Source organism: Rhinolophus ferrumequinum, chromosome 6 (genome assembly GCF_004115265.2).
Source record: "Rhinolophus ferrumequinum isolate MPI-CBG mRhiFer1 chromosome 6, mRhiFer1_v1.p, whole genome shotgun sequence".
NCBI lineage: Eukaryota > Metazoa > Chordata > Mammalia > Chiroptera > Rhinolophidae > Rhinolophus > Rhinolophus ferrumequinum.
In genome coordinates, this window is record NC_046289.1 from 55,193,146 (window position 1) to 55,215,573 (window position 22,428).

Genomic DNA, 22,428 nt, shown 5'->3' on the forward strand with positions numbered 1-22,428 from the left:
CTGACTCCAAAACCCACAAACGTTCCCACACAAAACTCCCAAAGCAGGTATGCCACTATAGGAGGAAGAATCAAATCTTCCAACCAGCCCCAAATAAATAAAATCATCATATATTCAGAGAACCAAAAACTAGGAGTGGATTTCTGATGTAGAGACTCTTCATCTTGCCATTAATACATCTATTTAGACTGTTATTGGTACCACATTCTCACAGCCGGTACATCTTAATTGAGTTAATAGCTTCAGTGCATCTGTGTGATTCCTCATTGGTGTCCTTTCCACATTATTCAGTAGATTTCCGTATTGTCATTGAAAACGGGGCCAAAGTAGGTAGTTTCATCAGATTTGTAGATTAGCAGCCCTTTAGCTGACACAATAAAACCACGCAAAAGAGTATATAATGGTGTTGGTATGAGAGCCTCCCAAGCCTGTTCTAGTCAATCAGAGGAGGCACGCATTACCTCTTCCACTTAAAATAATGAACATTTCTAAAGACTTTACAACTCACAAAGCACCATCATTATTCTATTGTATTTATCTTCTCAGCAACCCCATGTCCAGGTAAGGAAACAGACTATTTGACTTGTCCAAGTTCATAGAGACAAGTGGTAAACATAAGATCCAAACAGAGGTCTTCTGGCTCAATTGTCCATGCTCTTTCCACGCTACCAAGGCAAAGATCAACTCTCCCTCTGAGGGGCAGGCCAGGCAAATGTCAGGACCTCACAGCAGTTGGAACTGGAATGCTGCTATGAGGGACTGTAGAGGTACGACTTCCACAGAGTGAGGCTTAGTGAGCTATTCTGTCTAACAAATTATAAAGGCTTCCTTTCATTCCTCTTCATTCATTCAACAGATGAATGAATGAAGAGGAATGAAAGGAAGCCTGGGGGCTTCCTCATCATCCATTCATTGAGCATACATGACTGAACACCTCCTCGGGCCAACACTACACCAAGCTCTGAGGATACAACAGTGAATGAGATTCACACGGATTTGCCTCATGGAGCTCACATCTGTGCAGATGAGATGGCTGTTAAACAACAAACGTCATGACAGATCATCTCACTACCATTGACACAAGTGAAGACCAGTTGTGAGGAGACAGTGTCACCGGAGGATTTGACCAATCTCAAGGAGTTAAGGAAGACTTCTATGAGGAGGAGACATTTAAACTGAAACTTGAAGCATGAGTTAGTAGCCATCACAAGGCAAAACATTAGGGAGCTAAGGGAATTTTCCATTCTTGCCTCCATCCCTTAAGCTCCTTCCTGTTTGGTTTCCCTTGGTTTATTAGCAAATGTCATGGCAAATATAATGGTTACTAGCTGAACTTTAATTCAGCACTTACCTGATCTAACTCATTGACAATTTGGAGACTTGTATGTAGGTAACTTTGACAGGTCAGAGGGAGCCTGACTGACATGCCTGATGATTTTCTACCAAGTCACATTTTAAATCATAGCCTGTCTGGCAATTGCTACACTGTCCATCCCTCTTTCCCTTTCCTCTCTCTTTGTACAACTCTTCACACTGAGCCAGACACGCCCCTCTGCACACTGAGCCACAAAAAATTCCACCTCCCCTTTTTTCTAGGTCCTCTCTTCCCTTGTCCTTTTACTATTTTTCTGTACTTGGATATTGCTATGGACTGAATTGTGCCCCCCGCCACCAAAATCATATGATAAAACATTTACTCCCAATGTGACTGTATTTGGAGATCGGGCCCTTAGGGAGGTAATTACAGTTAAATGACATCACAAAGTTGGGGCCTTAATCTAATAGGACTGATGTCCTTCTAAAAAAAAGAAGAGACATCAGAAATTTCTCTCTCTCTCTCTCTCTCTCTCTCTCTCTCTCTCTCTCCTCTCTCTCTTTCCACCCACAGAGAAAAGTCCATGCGAGGACACTGAGAAGGCAAGCCAGAAAGAGAGGCCCCTTGATCTGGAATTTCAAGCTTCCAGAACTGTGAGAAAATAAATTTCTGTTCTTTAAGCCACTCAGTCTTGTGTTAGGGCCACCCAAGCCAACTAATACAGATATGAAAATACATATCTGCAGGATTGTATTGCAGAAATCTTATGCAAGTGTAAATGGGGTTGTCTATGAGTATTGCAAAGGTATCAACTGCACAACTGGTGCAGTTAGTTAGCTCTGGTGCCTAGGAAAAGGAAATGACAGTGACTAGACAAAAAAAATCATTGTACGGATTGTCCAGATAGGACGGCTAACTTGCAAAGGCATCACTACATCATTGCAGGTAAATGATAATAATTTTAGATGTCCGTTCTAAAACTGTGTTTTTAAGTTATCTTCACCATATTCTGCAATTATGTGTTCCAAGCAGGAGATACGGACTTTTCCTGAAAGAATTTTTGAATGGTTTTTATCAGAAAGAGCTGGCAGCCATCTAAGTTACTACTAGAAGCAACCTCCTTGCCTAAAGACAAAAAAGGAAAGTCATTGTTTTCCAATAAGGGTTTGATCTGGAGAGGAGGGAAGCTTTAACGCAAAGTAAAGATTTTGATAAGGCTTTTTGAATTTGCTAAACCAAATCTCTGGAACTCTATATTCTTGGTGTCCCTGCAGGTAACAAATCTATTTTCCCTGCTTCCTTCAGTTGTAAGCACATTAGAGAGAAAGGATCCAAACTTCCAAGTTGATCTATAGTTCTAGAAAGGAAATTGGACTCTTTCCTTCGGTTAACTGGCAAGCAGACAAAATGCTTTACATAGGATTAAGTAGCCATGTTACAGGATTTCTGACATTGAGTAACCTAAAGTAAAAACACATTTTATCAGGCCGTTATATCCAATTGTGCTGTGTAACAGACCACCCGAAAGCCCAGGGACAGTCAACAAGAAGTGTTTATTTCTCACTCAGGAATCAGTGGGTCAGCTGCAGTTTGGCTGATCTAAGCTAGACTCTACTGCAGGTTGGGTTCACATTTGCTCCACCTGCCCCTGGTCCTCCCTGGACAAGTAGCTATGCAGATATATTATTGTTACAACAAAAGTCAGAAGCATGAGAAGGCAAGCCCAGCTCCAAAGGACATCTTAAGCCTTTCCTTTAAGGCTTGATCAAAGCAAATCATATAACCAGGTCCAAAATCAAAGGCAGGGAAGTACACACCACCCACACACCATAAGGCCAGAACAAGTTGTTATGGCTAAGCCCAACACCCATGGGCCATGGGGGAGAAAGAGGAAAATGAATGTTTGCTTAATTATAATCTAATTAACCATAGGAATGTTATTCATATTTTGCAGATGAGAAAGCTGAGGTCACATGCCCAAAGTGCAGAGTTAGGATTTAAATCCAAGGCCATATTTTTCCAACTTTCACATTCTTGTCACTCATCTGCTACCCTCCAGGTAACAGAAGGAAAAATATAAAAAACATTGTCATACGGAGTGGACCCTCAAAAATGTATATTCACCCATTCTTCTTATTCTTCCTAATAAAGAACCAAAAAGAAATTGGCAAAATGAGGGTAACGAGGAAGATAAGGGGTGGGAGAGGAGCTGTGAAGAATACTCAATATGTAATATCTTTTCTTTTTCTCACTCTGCCACTGTAGCATTTGTCTGACTAAGTCCCCAAAATCCTCCCACCTGTACAGGCATCTGTCCTCTACCCTCTCCTGGGCCACTCTGTCAACATTCTCAGTTCCCTCATTCACCCACATTCTTCCCAAAGATCTGAATATGTTTTGTCTCACCCACTCAGGAAGAGGTCATCCTTTTGTTACATCTGATACACTAAGTCTACTGTTCCAAGGATTCATCGCCATGCCATGCAGTGTTGTCCGGGGTTATTCTTAAAGGTCTCCCCCTAGAGACAAGGACAGTCCCATAGGAAGAAATCTCATGGTGAGAGATTAGGGATTGTAAGCCAAGATATACACCTGCGACACCATCAGCCATAGTTCCTCTGGTGAAAAGCAGCTCATCTTTTCATAGCCATAGGAGAGGATTTCTTTCTGTCATGGAAACAAGGGCACCCAAATAAACAGTAGGATCACTGATCTCTGTGATGTGACCATGGAGTGTGACACCTAAAGTGCTCTGCCCTCAAAATGTAATGCCATTAGAAGGTTTCTGAGCATAGACATGTCTGGAAATGTGGTTGGGGGATTATCAGTGAATGTATATTTTATCCTTGTTCTTCCTAGCTCCCATTTACCATAGATAATTGGGAATTGACTGAATCAGATGAACAGTAAATAGGCTGGCAATTTATTTCTAATAAAATCAGATCAACTCCTCTCTTTCCCCCACCCATGCCTTTACACTGTTAATTAAAATAATATATGATTTACATAAATATGTAAGTATACCACTTAAACAGCCAGAAGTATAAAATTAAATCATAAAGCAACAAGAAGAAAATATGAGTGAATATGGAAACTTATCTAATCTATGTAAGGGAAGGAATATTTAATCATAAAAAGGAAGGAACGAAGGGAGGAAGGAAGGAAGGAAGGAAGGAAGGAAGGAAGGAAGGAAGGAAGGAAGGAAGGAAAGACAAACAAAGGAAAGATTTTGTTTTATAAAATATAAAACTGTAACTATTATATTATTTGCATCAACGGTTAAAAAAAAAAGGTTTAACATTTCTTATATATAAAGAGTTCCTGCAAATCAATAAGAAAAATATGAACACCCTGTGGAAAACAATAAGTGAAATTATGAACAGTCAATGACCAAAAAAAGAAAAAAAAACATAAATAAACATATGCAAAAAATATCTAACCTCACTGATAATCAAGAAACTACATATAAAAGACAGATGATTTTTTTCTGCCTATTAAATTTGCAAAGTTTTTGTTAATCATTATACTCAATGTTGATGAGGATGCAGAAAAATAAACACATTTATATAACGCTGCTGGGAAACTGGTGTCATCTTTCTGGAAGGCAATTTGGCAATTTATACATAGTCTTATTTTTTTTATATAATAATTTCATCCTTAGTAATTTATCCTAAGGAAATAATCAGGGATTTAGACAAATATTTATTTATAGTGATGTTTGTTCTCTATAGTTTTTTATATCGGAAACACCCCAAATGCTTAACAATAAAGAAAGGTTAAGTAAATCGTGACAGTCATACAGAAAATACTATGCAACCACTGAATTTATTTATGGCAGATTATATTTCCCAAAAATGATTGCAACAATTTTTCTGGTCACATGTGTTTTACCAGAGCCTTGTCATTATTTCCCATTATGGTAAACTGAATAAGAGCCCTCCAAAGATGTCCATGTCCTAATCCCTGGTACTTTTGAACATGTTACCTACAGGATTTCTGACATCGAGTAACCTAAAGGAAAAACACATTTTATCAGGCTGTTATATCCAATTGTGCTGTGTAACAGACCACCCAAAAGCCCAGGGAAAAGGAACTTTGCAATGTAATTAAAAGGAACTTTGCAATGTAATTAAGCTAAAAATCTTGAGATGAGGAGATTATCCTAGATTATAGGAGTAAACCCAGTGTAATCACAAGGGTCCTTATAAGAGGGAGGCAGAAGGATCAGAGTCAGAAGAAAAAAAACGTAATGACAAGAACAGAGTGTCACAGTCAGAGAGAGATTTGAAGATGTTAGGCTGCTGTCCTGAAAGATGAACGAAGTGGCCATAAACCAAGGAGTACAGGCAGTCTCTTAAAGCTGGGGAAAATCGAGGTAATGAGTTCTCCCCTAGAGACTCCTAGGAGGGCAGCGCTGCCAACACCTTGATTTTGGCCCAGTGAAACCCATGTCAGACTGCTGACCTCCAAAACTGTAAGGTCCTAAAGGTGTGTTGTTGTGTTGTTTTGAATATGTGACATCAGTGATAAGAAACATAAACCATTCAATAGGTCTATGTGTCAAGGCTTTGGATGGGCTTTTGTGACTGCCTTGGTGAACAGCATGTGGCAGAAGGAGGGCTGTGTGACTTCCAAGACTAGGTCATACAAAGTGAGTTGTCTTCAGCCTGGCCTATCTGTGGGCACGCACTTGTGGATTCCTGAGCTGCCATGTAAGGAACATGGCTACACTGAAGCCACCAGGCCAGAGAGACCATATTAGAGACTAAAATAAATGATGAAGAAACCCAGTTGTTCCAGCCTGCAACAATTTGAGTCTTTCCAGCCCATACACCAGACATGTGAGTAGGCAAGATTCAGATAATTAGCCCAAGCCCTGCCTGATGACAGCTGCGTGAAGCATCCTAAGCAAGAACTACTTAGCCAAGCCCAATCAAATCCTAGGATCATGAAGAATACAATTATTCTATTGTGTCATGCCATTAGTATTGGGGACAGTTTATTATGCATCAATAAGTAATTAATACATTAATGATCAAGAGAAATGCTCAGAATATAATATTAAGTGACAAAGTAGTCTACAGGCTAAGTGTATGTGTACACATAGAAAAAACTTGGAGTGGCCAAAATATGCTGCATATAATGGTTATCTCTGTGTGCTGGGTGAGAAAATGAACATCTCCTTTATAAGTCTCTATATTTTCAAAGTCTATGCAATAAACATGCATTACTTTTATAATCAGGGGAAAATATTTTTTAAGCGCTTTAGATACTATTACTTCTAAATATATTATGATTGCTGAAAACACATGAGTGTATCCTGTGTGGGAACACATGCACACATGTGCACATTGAAAACAGAACAGGAGGCATGTATGTGCATATAGAAAATAAAGAGAACAGGAGAAGGAGTTAATCTGAGTAAGCACAATGAATCTTTAAATTCTTCTTTTATTCCTGCTTTTCCTAGAGTAGAGATGGCAGCAAGTACCCTAGAATGTGGAATCAAATACCTAATCCTTTTAGCCACTCCCATCTCATCTGTAATTGACTGACGCAACTGGGTTTGGATTCCTTTCTGTGACAGATAAAAGATTATCTATAGCTTCTCCCAGAAAGAGGAAAGTAAGCCATCCCTTTGAAAATCACCCTTTTCTCTGGGCAGAGTGCCTAAAATTCACCATGTGTTTGCTGTTCTCCACCAGTACTTCCACAAGATGGGCACCTGGAGAAGAGTCCGGGGAAAGATGAGAAAGTGGAAAGGAGGTGGCGATCCCAGGATTCCATTGTACCCCATTTAATTCTCATGATAACACTGAGGGTGGAATTAACAACCCCCATTTTACAGATGAGAACACTTAAGCTCAGAAAGATTGATTCACCCAAGTCAAAGAACTAATAAATGGCACAGCTGTCTTCTAACACAAATTTTCTTATCATGGTCAAGACTGTACTTATCCTCCCTTTGCCTCAGTTTCCCAGTTCCTAATTCCAGAGACGTAGTTTGAATTTAATTTTTGAATATACACACCGTATTGTATTACATGTTACAATGCCCGCCACTAGAGAACACCTTTTTATCAGTGTTAGCTGCCAATTATATGAATCCAAGTCACATCAGAAGGCACAAGCAGGCAGTGGAGACCTACAATCATCCTCCTTTCAGAAATCCTGCACTTTGCATCTCACCATTTTTAGGATGGGGCAACCATCTACCCAGCAGTGTTTGTTTTCCCATGGACACTAAAGCCCCCAAAGTAGCAACCTAGTCACTGCGTCAGGCACACATTTTCCTTGCTCTTTTACAAATTACACAGTGCTCTCCACAGTCCGAGGGCTATCACTAAAACGCAGCCACTCTTCGAACGTGTCGATTCTGGGGGCACTGACAAGTGAGGACGGAAGGCGGGGCGCTCCTCCCACACACGCTGGTTACTTCCATGAAATAAATGAGGATGGAAATAGTGCTGGGGTGGGATCTGCCTTCTAAATGCACTGGAAACTGAGGCTGCTGTCTTTTGGCATTTCCTAAAAGGCCTCTTGAGCTTTCTTGGGAAGCCTTGAGATAGAGGGTACTTTTAGCTGTTTAAGCCTTCCTCTTCTAACAGGGGTCAAAGGGCTGGAAAGATCTTCTCCAAAGGATAGAAAAGGAATCATTAAAAGGGAGGAGAAGGAAAGTGACAGAAGGTCAGCCTTTTCTTCCTAATGGGTACGTCCCCGAGGGTCGGGCTCAGTGGCCGTGTGCTGCACACAGGCACCTCGCTTCTAGAAACCTGAAGCAATTCGATTCACACTTGCCTGAGCAGGGAACCCAACGGAAGCTCAAAGGAGCAGCCTGGGGAGAGTGTGGAGATGAAAACAGACACAACAGAAATCTGATTGCGATAAGTAAATTTCATTGATTGCATTCAGTTAAAACAAAGATAGTGTTTCAATAAGCCAGAGAGTACAAATGCTTGAAATCTTTATGTGTGGTGAGTCTGCCATAAAGCTTATTTGCTTCCAATATAAATTTACTGTAAAAATATCGCTTATTGCATCACACGAAGCTTTTCTCAAAGGACTGGTTTGGGATTAAAATTCACCTTTACATGCAACATAAGCACACAAATGGTGAAGGTTTTCACTGATTTTTAGTCAACAAGCAATAAACTGCATTTGCACCCACACACCTATTCCTAACACCCTATCTGGTAACATTTCCACGTTTCAAGGAAAGAAATCAATAGCAATAATCCGTGAGGGACTCATAGGGTGTATATTTTTTTATCACACTGCCATTTAGAGGAAAAAAAATTTCCCTATCTAGTTAGAGCAAAAGAATCTGCTTTTCGTGTGTTCACACGGAAATCCTGACATTATTATTAGGGATGGAGGGGTAGGAGGGAAAGGGAGATGAGTCAATGAAAACCAATGTGAGAAAATCTAAACACACGTTTTTGACAATACCAGTTCTATTCGAACAACCCAAACGATAATCAGTGCACACGCTGAAAAATCCCCAATCAACCTGCAAAATTGAATATTACACTAAGGAAAGGAACTAAAATGCATGCTCATGTAACTTAGGAAAGCCATCCTGCTTTCAACTTGCAGTGCAGGGAGAAGACACTATGCTTGAACCCTGAAATTCGGAACTATGTCATTGCTGGTTTTCTGTGTGAGAAGGAAATAGGATTCTTTGTTACTGCTCTTATTTATTACAGACCTTGTCTGGAATCTGGTATTGAAGCCGTGCTTGATGAGTTGCCGCCTTGAACTTTCCCACTGATCAATGCCGGACTGCTGCTGCATGAAAGAATAGCTTTCCCAAGGAGCCACTGTCACATGGGAAACCTAGCCAGCTTCTCAAAAAAAATGGGCCCGAGTCTTGTATGCTTCAGCTTCAGAACATACACCCCCACCTCCCAAAAATGGCAAATGGTGACTGGTCATTTGAAAATTGGAATGTTACAGCAGCAAGAGGTAAGGTCAAAAGCAGAAATCCTCCTTTCTATAAAATGATCAGACAGCACGGGATGAAACCATGCAGGAAAAAGGAAGGCTAACACGAAGAAAGGGGACAGGAATCGCATTTCTTCTCAGAGAGGTGACAAATAAAAAGTTGCCTTTATTTTTCTGTGCAAATAAACTTTAGGAATTGTGGCAGCAGGTGGGTTTCCCATAAAATAGGTTTTATCTGCTGTGGTGACAACCTAAGGCGGGGAGGGGTTAGAGCAGCGTAATTGCCATCTTTTCCATTATTTTTGTCAATATTTTTGGTATTTTGTGGCAAGATTGCAGGAAAAGTCTAGACAAATGCTATTAAGAATGAGGGCCAAGAGGGAGGGTTTAATCCAATTCTCTGGCAGTTTGTGTGGAAAGCATGTGTCACTAGGTAGGCCAGGACGGAATCTTCAAACACATGCGGGTCCGTCTCCGTGTAAACACCACAGCCTGTCCCCAAGTTCTACATTTTAGGGGCTTCCCTGAATGGGATATCCATGGTAAAAGCATCCACTGGGAAGAAAGTAACCTTTGAAAAAGAAGTACAAGCCATCACCAACTGTTGGAAGCCAACGCCTTCTGGAAGGTCCCAAACAGCAGCCAAGGCCATGAGAAATCGGGACCAACCATGAACCTCCACTTAGTTTAAGAAGACGTGAAACAAGAATGAGATCTGAGCTTCAGTAAGTTTAACGAAGCTACCTTCACCCCCTGTCCAGCGTCCTGGGCTTTTAATGGGCATTCAGTATTTTAAGTAATTCCTAATCCCATTGTGAGTTACACACATGCTTCTTTTAATACCTTCTCCCTCCTCCAAATGCTCCTAACACTCTATTTCCTGTGGTCATTATTTGTGAGGATGCCACACCTTCCACTCTAGACTTCCAGTTACTCGGTCTAGGTCTATCCTTCCTTGCAGCCTCTCTGGTTTCTGGCTCCGTACTTCACATACAGTAAACACCCGATGTTTGTTGAATGACTAATTGATGAAATGAGGGCCTGACTAAATGACTAATTGACTAAGTGAGGGCCTTGTTCCTAAGTACGGCCATCAAAAAGTCACAGTAGAAAATCTCCCCCAGTTCCTGTTCCTATTCCAGTCTACCTGTCCCATCTCTAAGCCTCTAGACCAATTGTCACACCTACACCCAGGCACCTCGCCCCAGGCAGGAGGGCGCCTTGGGCTTCTGTCCCAATTCACTAAAATCGTCCAGGAGTTTATTGCTCCTACACCTTTCCTGCCTCTTCCTCAAGCCCTGTTTTCCTGGCTCGGACATTAGAATAATATTGCAAGAGCTGCCCCGACCCCCTATCCCAAGAAAGAATGGTCTGTTTGATGTTACAGCTCCAGGATTACCCTGAGCAATTTTGTACTTATCTTCCAGTTCCCTCCGCACGTAGGTGCCACCCGGCTCCCTGGAATTACATTTCCCCTAGATGTAATTCAGGCAGCCTCCTTGACTCATGCTTCTCAGGTCAAATCTGGTTCTCCACAGCGGGGAGTGCCTGCCACAAGCAGACCTCCAGCTTATACCCTCAGGCTCCATCCTAACTGGCATTCCCATTCCCTGGACCACTGTGAGTGCCAGCCAGTCAGAGAGAACCTCGACACCCCAGTCTTTACTCCAAGGCGGGGAAGGCAGGTTCTCTGGCTGTTCGAAGAAGACGGGCTGCCTCCGGATGCTTTGAGAGTATAGGTAGGGAGGCTTGTAGCTTACAGGACGCCCATGGTCCTGTTTTTCTTACAAAGACCCATAAGCAGCAGTTGGTGGAAATGGTCAGACTTGGCACCAACCCTGACCACGTGGTGCTAGTACAGAAGAGAAAGCATCCATGATCCGAGCCCTGATGTGAGTGGGTAAGACCTTTGTGTGGGTTCTTCTTTTATTTACAAAGTTCCCTCAGGAATATTTCCACATTGGATCCAAACCTCTACAGGGCGGGTAGGACAGCTCTAGTTGTGGTCCTTTGTTACCCCTTAGAACGTGAGATACTTCCCAGAGAGTGCCATGCATTCCACACACACACACACACACACACACACACACACACACACACGCTCGCATATGCACATGCTTAGACTGAGACCCACTTCCACGTGCAGAAAGCAGAATATGCAGATGAATACTATTATATGAATGAACTTACTGGGTGCGTTCTCAGATTCAGACTGAAGAAGTCAGCCCATTTCACGCTAAACCATTGTAACCTCAGAGAAAGTAATCAAGGACTGTTGCTCCCTCTCTGCCATTTGGTAATGTCTGGAGATGTTTTTGGTTGTCACAACCGTAGGAGATGCTACTGGCATCTAGTGGGTAGAGGCCAGAGCTGCTGCTAAATATCCTACCTTCGTAAGACACCCTGCCCTCCCCAACAACCAAGAATCATCCTACCCAAAATGGCAATAATCCGAGGCTGAGAAGCCCTGCTCTACACCCGACATTCGAGCAGCCACCTCTAAGGGACCTTAGGATTCCTCACCAATGCACAAAAAGAAGGCCCCAGGCCATCCTTAGGAAATATCCTGAAATCTATGACTAGTGTCCTTTTTACCTTCAGATTCTATTCTCTTTGTCCTCTGCCCCATCTCCAGGGACATGAAAGGTGGCACACATCAGTCTCTTTCATTTCTAAAAACGTAGCCAGAGGACTAAGCAGAGTTTTCAATCGTCCACAGTTTCATATAAATAAATTTCCAAGGCCAACTGGAACTGCGGGGGGCCAATCCCAGAAGCTGTCGTCTTCTGCCTGCCAGGGTGCAACTTTAACATTAGCCAGCGTGTATTGGACGTGTCCATTTTCTAGGTTCTTGGCACTTCACACCCGCTCTCTCAGTCAAATCTCTTTATTACCTTAAGAGGTAAAATTACGGTTCTTATCATCCCCATTTTACAAACAAGGAAACTGAAGCACAAATTGTGTAAGTAACTTTCCCAGCTAGTAAGCAGTTTAGACAAGAGTTCGATCCAGGCAATCTGGCTCCCAAGTCTGAGCTCTTAACCGCTCTGCTATTTGGCTTTAAGCTGTTCCTCACCCAGGAGTACTGAGGCAAGGCTGCTTTAACCAGGGATCAGTGTAGCCAAAGGGGTATGTATAGGCTCTAAGCCTTCTTTTTCTCATCTTTAAAATGGGGATAATAGAAGTGCCCACCTCATAAAGTCGTGAGGAACAAATTAAATAACATGTGAAACATCCAGTGCCTGGCACATAGTAGGCCCTCTAAAAATGTTAGCCATTAGTATTATCACATACCTAGTGAGTGGTGGAGTCAGGAAACAAACTCAGTTTTCTTCAGTTTTCTAAAGAACAAAGGGAAAAAATACTTCAAAAATTAGTTTGTTTAGAAGTTAACCTAGTTTTCCCAATTAAAGATAACTGCCTGACGCACAAATCATTTAATACATCACAAAAATTGGTGGTCTTACTTTTATTTAAATATTAAATTGCGTTCCTATTAGCTTCATGGCTTTACAGCTTGTAGCTCTGATAGCAAGATGGTTCTCACTTTAAGGATTCGAGGAAGGGATGGTAATGCCTCCCTAAGTCTGGGCTAAATTTAAAACTCATGTCGGAGGCTTATGGTCTGAACATTATGTGAATTTGGTCCTGAGCCAAAGAATCATTAAACCACAGAGCTTAACCAAAGGGACTTCCAGAGGTCACACAGCCATCCCTTTGCATCCAGAGGGACAGAAGCCCACTTTACTTCACTTAGCAACTTGGCATCTTCTTGAAAAAAAAGCATTACACTGCAGCTAAATATCTTCTTTAACACATGTTGAAAAGATAAACAGAATTGTGCTCTTTAAGAAATTAGTTATCATTTGTATAAATTAAGCTTTTTCACATGCAATTCTTATATTTCAATACAATTATTTTATTTTTCTGATCATTCTTCTATTATGGTTTTCCAAATCCATGAAGCAATCAAATTTGTGACAGATTTAGTAGAGTATCACCTCAGTGAGAAATCTAAGAGGGCTGAACACAGTATTTGGCACGTAGCAAATGATGACTAAATAAGTAACAAAGGCCATAATACCTGGTATCCCATTCAAGGTCACCCTTTAAGGGTAATTTCCCATCTTCCTTATTGGAGTTAATAAGGAATACCCACATCAAGTTGATTGTGGGTCCTTGAAACCTCTCTATATGGCAATTACAAGCTTTTAAGCAGTTATCACGATCTGAACTTTGTTTTACAGTTACACTCAGTAGCCTGGCCCTAAGAAGCTTACCCTCCATTTGAATCTCCATTCCATACCTTTTGCAAGTCCATCATGTTGCATATCTCCAGGGCAACCATAACCGCCATGGTCTAGGTAGTTAGACCATGGAGCTGCTCAACCCTCTTGGATATGTTCAATGTGCAACCTGCTCAGCTGTACACAATAGCTTCTTATAGTTCAGACATTGAGCAAAAGAGGTCAACAGTTTTGTGCAAGGGGCCCAATTGCATTCGGGCAGGAAGAAGGAGAGAAGTTATTTTGGATAAAATTCCTAACAGACATGGAAAAGTGAAAGGTAAGTCTTGCTCCCTGCAAAGAACCCCAGCAAATCTCCGAGCGGTGATGTAGTGGAAACTACAAATTTGGAGCCTTACTAGTTTGAGCCCCAAGATCTCGTCATGTCTCTAATATTCTGGCTAGGGAGCCCTCTCCTGAGACCTTCATCCTGGCAGCAGCACTTCTGATCCTGAAAAATACAAAATGATGCTTCTTCAATGCCCAGAGAGCATACCCAGTTTTGGGGAAACACTGCAAGCAAACAGCTTTCACTTTTCCTTTTAGCTCCGCTCTATCACTTAGCCAAATGCAAATTCTACCTATTTCCTTATGACCACTTCTACCATCAACACTAAATCTGTGAATAGTGTCTTTTTTACCTTCAGACTGCTGCACTTTCGAAAGAGATGTGAACATTTTTTGCTTAAGTAGAAAGATTGCAGTGAGATGATTCAAAACAGTAACCACATCTCTGTGGTTTCTAAAACCCTTGAACCAGAACAAAACCAGAACTTCAGAATACTTTCTGTCACTGTCCTGAAATTGCTCCCTTGAAAGTCACTATTCACTTATTTCTTGTCAAACCCAAGTCTTTTTATCTTGATCCCTTGGCAAGATATGTCACTTTTAAATTCAACTCCACAAGCATTACTCAAAATCTATATGAGTCAATGGTGAGAGGCGGTGAATAAGACACAGCCTAAGACTCCAAGTCATTTACAAAACAAAAGACCAACACACACACACACACACACACACACACACACACACACACACACCACTAACTATAATGTAATGTAGTAAGTCCTACACAGAGTATTAACGAAGGGTTTGGGGAAGCAAGGGGAGAACAACTAAGTCTGCCCAAAGATCAGGAAAGCCACACAGGAGGGATTCTCCTGAGCCTTGAGGTTTGAATCGGAGTCTGAAATATCAGCTGTTGTGAAGCCCTCACAGTGCTGTCTCCTTCACCAGCAACTCTTCTTCTGTCTTGCTGAGGGTAGCTCTCCCCACTCTGCCCCAACCCAAAGTCTGTCCTCAGTTCTTCATTCTTTTCCATATATACTCCGTATGTTCTTGCTCCCTCCATCAATTCATCTTCTCTCATTGTTTTCAATTGTCGACTTTCTGATGATGACGATGATGATGCCATCCCAGCCTCTCTTCCATCTACACAGGATATTTCCATCTACACAGTCCATCTTCCATATTTCCATCTTCCATCTACACAGTCTTTCCCTCTACACAGGATATTTCTACTTGTAAAATGCTCCATCACCCAGAATTCAATAGTCTCAGAACTGACCTCACTCCCTTGCCCATGGTCCTTTTCCTGGGTGGGCATCCCTTCTAAGATCACTGAAGCCCACATAATCCATTCCCTTTCCCCAAATCTATCTTCTTCCTAACCCTGTACAGTTCAAACTTTTACTATACTGTCTGCATCTGTTTCACCAGTTCACATAATTCCTCTCCAACTATACCACAAGTTCCTTTAGCTAAAAACTATATCCACTGTTTCTCTAGAGAAATTTCTCTCTCCCCTCATCCCTACTCTCCCATTTCCTTAGGGCCTGATCAAGGAAAGCAGATATATGCCATCAGAGCTCCTCCTTAGCCATCCTGTGCTCATAGCAGACTTCATCCATTAAACACAAAATTAAAATTTGTCTCACAATCCTTTCAACACAACATTCAGGCAACTACTACCAGTCCAATGGAAATGGCTCTCAGGTTAAAATCTACTACCTAATATCTTAATAGAAAGAGACTTGCTCTTACTTCATATCTGGTGACTGGTTTTGAATCTGGGCCTTCTTAACAAAGTGGCCACAAAATTCTTAAAAACAATTTTGTAATAAATGTAAGTAACCAGCATTAGGTGGGAGCCATATAGAAGAGAGTTTGAAGTTAATACATGCTAAATTCCAGTTTTCATTTAAGATGTAGAAAGCTGGAAAGAACATTGTCCCTACTCTTACAATGAGGGAAAATCCAGATAATATTCAAAATCGTAAAGTTTTTGAACCCACACAAGAGCTGAGGTTGCAGAGAAAATAAGTAGCCTTAAATCTAAGGAAAAATAAATGTCTCCCAAAAGAAGAGGGCACAGGTGCTCATTTACTTGGAATAGACAATGACTACCACACAAGGAGTTAAGAAAAACGTAGTGAAAATTTTTAACCAATTGCTAAAGGCTGAGAGTGGGCCGGCATGAGATCACAGAATCTCTGGACACCACAGACACAGAGAAATCCACACCAATTCACAGATCTCACTGGACACTCACAAGAAAGACCAGAGACAGAGTGGGAGACCACAGAAAAGCACCCTCAATGCTCCTGGCCCAGAAAAGGGAAGCAGTTGCCACCACAAAAAGGCACAAAATCCCACTCCCAATCTTGCCCCCCAAAAATAAAAACTTGAAGCTGTTGAGGAAAGAGCCACAAGCTCAGTCACCCTCAGAGCACAGATGAAGACCCATTGCAGCTGGGAGAACACAAGAGGGAAAGAAACCTCTATCTCTAAGGGAGAGACAAGAAACATGACAGGCCCAAACCATGACAGATTCCTAACATTGGGAAGGGATTCTAAAATTCAAATACAAAGGCAAAGGAACTAGAATGAACAAAATAATTTGGGGAAGAAAAACATCATGTTGGAAGACATACACTACCTGATAAACTATCAAGCTATAGGAATCCTGAGAGTGTGGTATTGGCCGAAGGACAAACATATAGATCCATGGAATAGAAGAGAGAATCCATATAGGTATATATATGGTCAATTGATCATGAACAAAGTTGCAAAGGCAATTCAATGAAAAACATATAGGCTTTTGGACAAATGGTGCTGGACCATTTGGATATCCATAAGCAAAAATATAAACTTCAATTCCCACTCTTACAAATAAAAATTAACTCAACATGAATCAGACATAAATGTGAAACCTAAAACTACAGAACTTCCATAAGGAAACAAAGGAGCGAAATCTTTGTAATGTGGGATTAGGCAAAGATCTCTTAGATACAATAACAAAAGCATGATCCATAAAAGAAACAGGTTGATAAGTTGAACATCTTAAACATCAACAATTTTGGCTCTTCAAAAGAAACTGACAGTATGAAAAGATAAGCCACAATTAGAAAAAAGGTACTTGTTAATCTCATATCTGTTATAGGATTTGTGTCCAGAAAATATTGAAAGGTCTCAAAACTTAATGATAAGAATAAGAAAACAAACAACCTAATTAAGAAATGAGCAAAAGATTTAAACAGCACGTTACCAAAGGTGGCAAACAATGGGTGGCAAACAAGCATATTAAAAAATGTTCAACATTGTTAGTCATTAACAAATTAGTAAATTAAAATCACAATGAAATTCCATTATCTGCCTACCAGAATAGAAAATGGAACTAGACTGCTATCTGTCACAACATACCAAAATTAACTCAAAATGAATCAAAGAGCTATACGTAAGACTTAAAACAATAAATTGCATTTAAAAAAATTGGTATTAAACTTATGAACCTTGGGTTCAGAGAAGAATTTATGAATTTGACCTCAAAAGCAAGGGAAGTAACAGCAAAAATAAATGAATGGAACTGTATCAAACTAAAACACTTCTGCAAAGCAAAAGAAACCAACATTCAAACAAAGGACAACCAGTGAAATGGGAGAAGATATTTGCAAACGACATCTGCAGTAAGGGGCTAGTATCCAAAATATATAAAAAACTCATACACCTCAACAACAAAAAACCTAACAAAAAATCCAATTAAAAAATGGGCAGAGGACCTGAACTGACACTTCTCCCAAGAAGACATACAAATAGATATATTAAAAAATGCTCAACTTCACTAGCTATTAGGGGAATGCAAACCAAAACCACAATGAGATACCACCTCACACCTGTTAGAATGGCTATCATCAACAAGACAAGTAATAACAAGTGTTGGAGAGGTTGTGGAGAAAAAGGGACACTCATACCCTGCTGGTGGGAAAGTAAACTGGTACAGCCACTATGGAAAATAGGATGGAGGTTCCTCAAAAAATTAAGAATAGAATTATCATATGACCTACCAGTTCCTCTTCTGGGTATCTACCCAAAAGACCTGAAAACATTTATCCTTAAAGATATAGGTACTCCTATGTTCACTGCAGCATTATTCACAGTGGCCCAGACATAGAAACAACCAAAGTGTCCTCCAATAGATGATTGGATAAGGAAGATGTAGTACATATATACTCTTACAATGGACTATTACTCGGCCACAAGAAAAAATATTACCATTTGCAACAACATAGATGGATCTTGAAATTATTATGCTAAGCGAAATAAGTCAGACAGAAAAAGTCGAGAGCCATATGACTCCACTCATATGTGGCATAAAAAACTAAAAGCAACAAACGAACAAGATAAACAAGGAACAAAAATTCATGGACACAAACAACAGTTTAGTGGTTACCAGCGAGTAAGGGGGTTAGGGGCCTGGTAGAAGAAAGAAAAGAGGGTCAAATATGATGATGGAAAGACAATTAATTCTGGGTGGTGAACACACAATACAATATATAGATGATGCATTATAGAAATGTACTCTTGAAATCTATATAATTTTACTAACCAATGTCACCCCAATAAATTTAAAAGAAAATATTTTAATTGATAATGTCAAATGCAGGTAAAGATTCAGAATAACTGCAATGCTTATACATTGCTGATGCAAATGCAAAATGGTACAACCACTTTGGAAAACAGTTTTGTAGTTTCTTATAAAGTTAAATATACTTTACCATACAATACAGCAATCCCACTCCATTTCATTTACTCATGAAAACCTATGTTCACACAAAAACCTGTACCTGAATAGTTATAGCAGCTTTATTCATAATCTCCACAAACTGGAAGTTCAACCTCTGAATGGAGAGACAAACTGTTATATCATACAACGGAATACTACACAGCGACAAAAAGGAAATAACCACTGATACACTCAGCAACATGAGTGAATTTCAAATGTAATATGCTAAATGAAAGAAGGCTGCATATTGTTTGATTCCATTTATTTGACAGTCACAAAAAAGGCACACAAGAGCCTGGGGGTTTGACTATAAAAAAGTGTAAAGGGATTTTTTTTGGAATGTCAGGACAGAATGTTTTCTATCTTGATTGTGGTAGTGGTAACGTAACATACGCATTAGTCAAAACTTGTAGAACTATACACTTTTTTAAAAAGGGTGAATTTTATTGTTTGTAAATTATACCTTAATAAAAAAAAAAAGCAAGCTGGGAGAATGTACACTTGTGATCATAGATTTGAAATTCCTGCAATATTCTCTGTTGGCATATATTAGATGGAATAGAACTACATGCATAGACAGTTCCCAAATCTACCCATAATGTATTTATAATCAAAGTCTTTATACCCACACCATGCTTCTTCTTAAAGACACACTAAGCCAGGCAGCCCCTTACAATTTGTGTGAATAGAAGGAGGAGTAAAGGCATCCAACTCTGCCTCCCTGCCTAGTAGTAACAGAAAGAGGGAGTGAGAGAAGGAGGGAAGGTGGGAGGGAAGGATTTGTAGGTGCATAAATAGTATAATGTGCGTGTAGACCAACTTTTTGGCCATTAATGCATCTAAGAAATTCACACTACCCTTAAAGTTTCTCCAACGTCTTACCTGGTAAAAATCCATTTAGTTTTAGTAATACTTAAATTCACTAATCCAAACGAACAATCGTGTCAATAAAGGATTTATTCTAGCAGCCAAGTCACCATGTGTTAAGGTCAATAAACATGAAAATGTACATAATGCATTCTTTGTAACCTAAGTGATTCTAAATGGGGAATCCTGAAAGCTTAGCAAATTTTAAAAGCAACCAAAGTCACATTTACTTGCTTCATCAGTTGGAGATGAGGACAACAAATAGCTCTTATACCAAGGAGACTTTATAGTCATAATTTCCACTGTAAAAACATTTGTCCCAGAGTTTGCTGTTTCACAGAATTCACTGAGAGTAATAAAGTTTTGCTGGCCTACAAATGTCACATACAACACATCATCCCATGACTTGGGACTGTTTCTTAAGGCCCCACAAGCAAAAGGCGCTGTAAAGCAAGTCAGGCACTATTTTTGCACTAGAGAGATTACAATCTCAACAGATTGCATTTACGTGGGCAAACACCACACAATGCTACAATGGACAATTGCAAATAATAAATTACTAATTCAATATCTTCTGTATGGAGAGGTATAATGACACATACTGGAGGATAGTTTAGCCACCTCAATGGATTCAGAAGGTTTTGTCAACACTGTGCAAGTATCCATCTGTTGAGTGGACCAGATTATTGGGTGTTAGATAAAGGATGCTACAAGGTAGCTGAGAGGGGAATGAACTGAGGGATCAAGGGAAGGACAAATTACATAGACAAGCCTGTTGAGTAGAGGTAATCATTCAAAAGAAATTTTATTTTGAACATGAGAAATTGTTAATAGTTTTTGGATCAAGTTAATAGTCTTGATCACCATCATGTAAGATGGTGCCAGAGGAAAATTACTTTGCAAGAGTGTTTGACAGACAATAAAGGGCAAAGGCCAGAGGCAAGGAGCTCAGTCTGCAGATGAGACAGAATAGATGTAGACAGAGCTCTAGAGAAAGAGCAGATGGAGTAGAGGATGGCAAGAAGTGGAGGTGTAGAAATCTGCTGTACAACAAAGTACCTATTTAACAATAGGGTATTCTGCACTTCAAAGCATTTTAAGAGAATAGATCTCATGCTAAGTATTCTTACCAACATACACACACACACACACACACACACACACACACAAACACACAGAAATTTTTGGAGGTGATGAATATGTTTAGTAACTTGGTTGTGGGAATAGTATCACAGGTGTATACATATGTCCAAAACCTCATCAGGGTGTACACAGTAAATGTGCGCAGTTTTTTATATACCAACTATATTTCAATAAACCAAAAAAAAGTGCAACTTATACATTAAGAATAAACTATTACTCTTTAAAGAAAAGTAGAGGGTGATCCCAGGAAATTTGCATGTTTTGCTATAAAAGAAAACAAGATAAATCCGGGTCACAGACTAAAGAAACCCCACAATTATGAAAATCACAGAAGCACCGAAGATGCTCATGAGATGAGATCTCAGAAACCAAAGGACATGCAGAGAAAGCAAAGCTGGGAAAAGATCAGAAAGGAAGACAGAGAGACGACCGTCCCCTTTAGTGAAGCTTACCCATGGCAAACTTGGTGGAGTAAAAAGTAAAGTAAAAAGAAGAAAGATGAAAACAACCACCCCAATTAGACTTATCGGGTGATCACTTCATAAGTTATATAAATGTCTAATTACTATGTTGTACACCTGAAACTAATACAATATTGTATGTCAACTGTAATTGAAAACTAATTTAAATAAATAAATAATGGAAATAAATTGTTAAACACCTATATGTACCAGAAAAAAAAAGAGAGAGAGAGAGAGAGAGAACAACCACCCCAGGCAAGAGACTGCCCGAGTCATGTGGTCAGGTGTTTCCAAACTTTTTTTTTTTTTTTTTTTTTAGGCTCAGAACCTTTGTTCAAAGGGTATCTTACATGAGTATGCAAACAAATACAGTAAATGTAAGGGAGTCTCCTCTGGCTGAGGAGGAGTGGGAGCCTGAGCCCTACCTGGTAAAAGCCCTCCTCCCACCCTAGCAGTAGCCCAGGGAGAGACAGTGGGGGACCTCAAGGGGTTATTAAAGTTTAAAACCACTAGAAGTCGGCAGTTTGAATCGCGCTGTGACAAAGGAGCAGGTGGTGGGATCTCGCTTGCTGTCTAACTAGTCCTTTCTCCGCCTTGCTTGTTTGAGCTTCTGCAGAACTTGAAATGGCTGGTGGAATGGCAGAAAGCCGGCTTGCAGTTTCCAGTGGGCAGGCTGTATTTGACACCTGAAATCTAGGACGCCCAGCCATGGGCACATGTGGGCAAGACTGCTGCTGTGTACAGCGCAGCCATCCTGGAATTCCTCGCTACAGAGAAATGAATTGGCAGGAAATGCATCAAAAGACTTACAGGTAAAGCGTATTACCCCTCATCATTTGCAAGTTGCTATTCGTGAAGATGAAGAATTGGACTCCCTCATCAAGGCTACAATTGCTGCTGCTGGTGTCGTTCCACACATCCACAAATCTCTGAGTGGGAAGAAAGAACAACAGAAGACTGTCTAAAGAATGCCTGGATTTATCATCTTAGGACTCTAAGTCCTCTAATAGCTGTATAGTGGTGGTGATTACAGTGGACTGTATCTCTGTGAAAAACACATTTTGCCTTTTTGTAATTCTACGTGAGCAAGTTGGAAGTTTAATTAGCTTTCCAACCAACCAAATTTCTGCATTCAAGTCTTAACCATATTTATGTGTTACTGTGGCTTCAAAGAAGCTATTGATCTGAAGTAGTGGGTTTTGATTGAGTTGACAGCTTTTAAAAAACTGTTTGGATTTTTACTGTGATGCACAAGTTATAGTAACAAACATTTGGTTTTGTACAGACATTATTTCCACTCCTGTGGATACACTCAATAAAGGTCACATCCCAAACTAAAACAAACAAACA

At 40.3% G+C, this 22,428-nt stretch overlaps 1 pseudogene; it reads left to right on the forward strand.

The window, feature by feature from the left end:
* LOC117023132 (histone H2A.Z-like) overlaps window positions 1-22,043 on the forward strand; it is a 100,404-nt pseudogene extending 78,361 nt beyond the window's left edge.
* The last annotated feature ends 385 nt before the right edge of the window (window positions 22,044-22,428 follow it).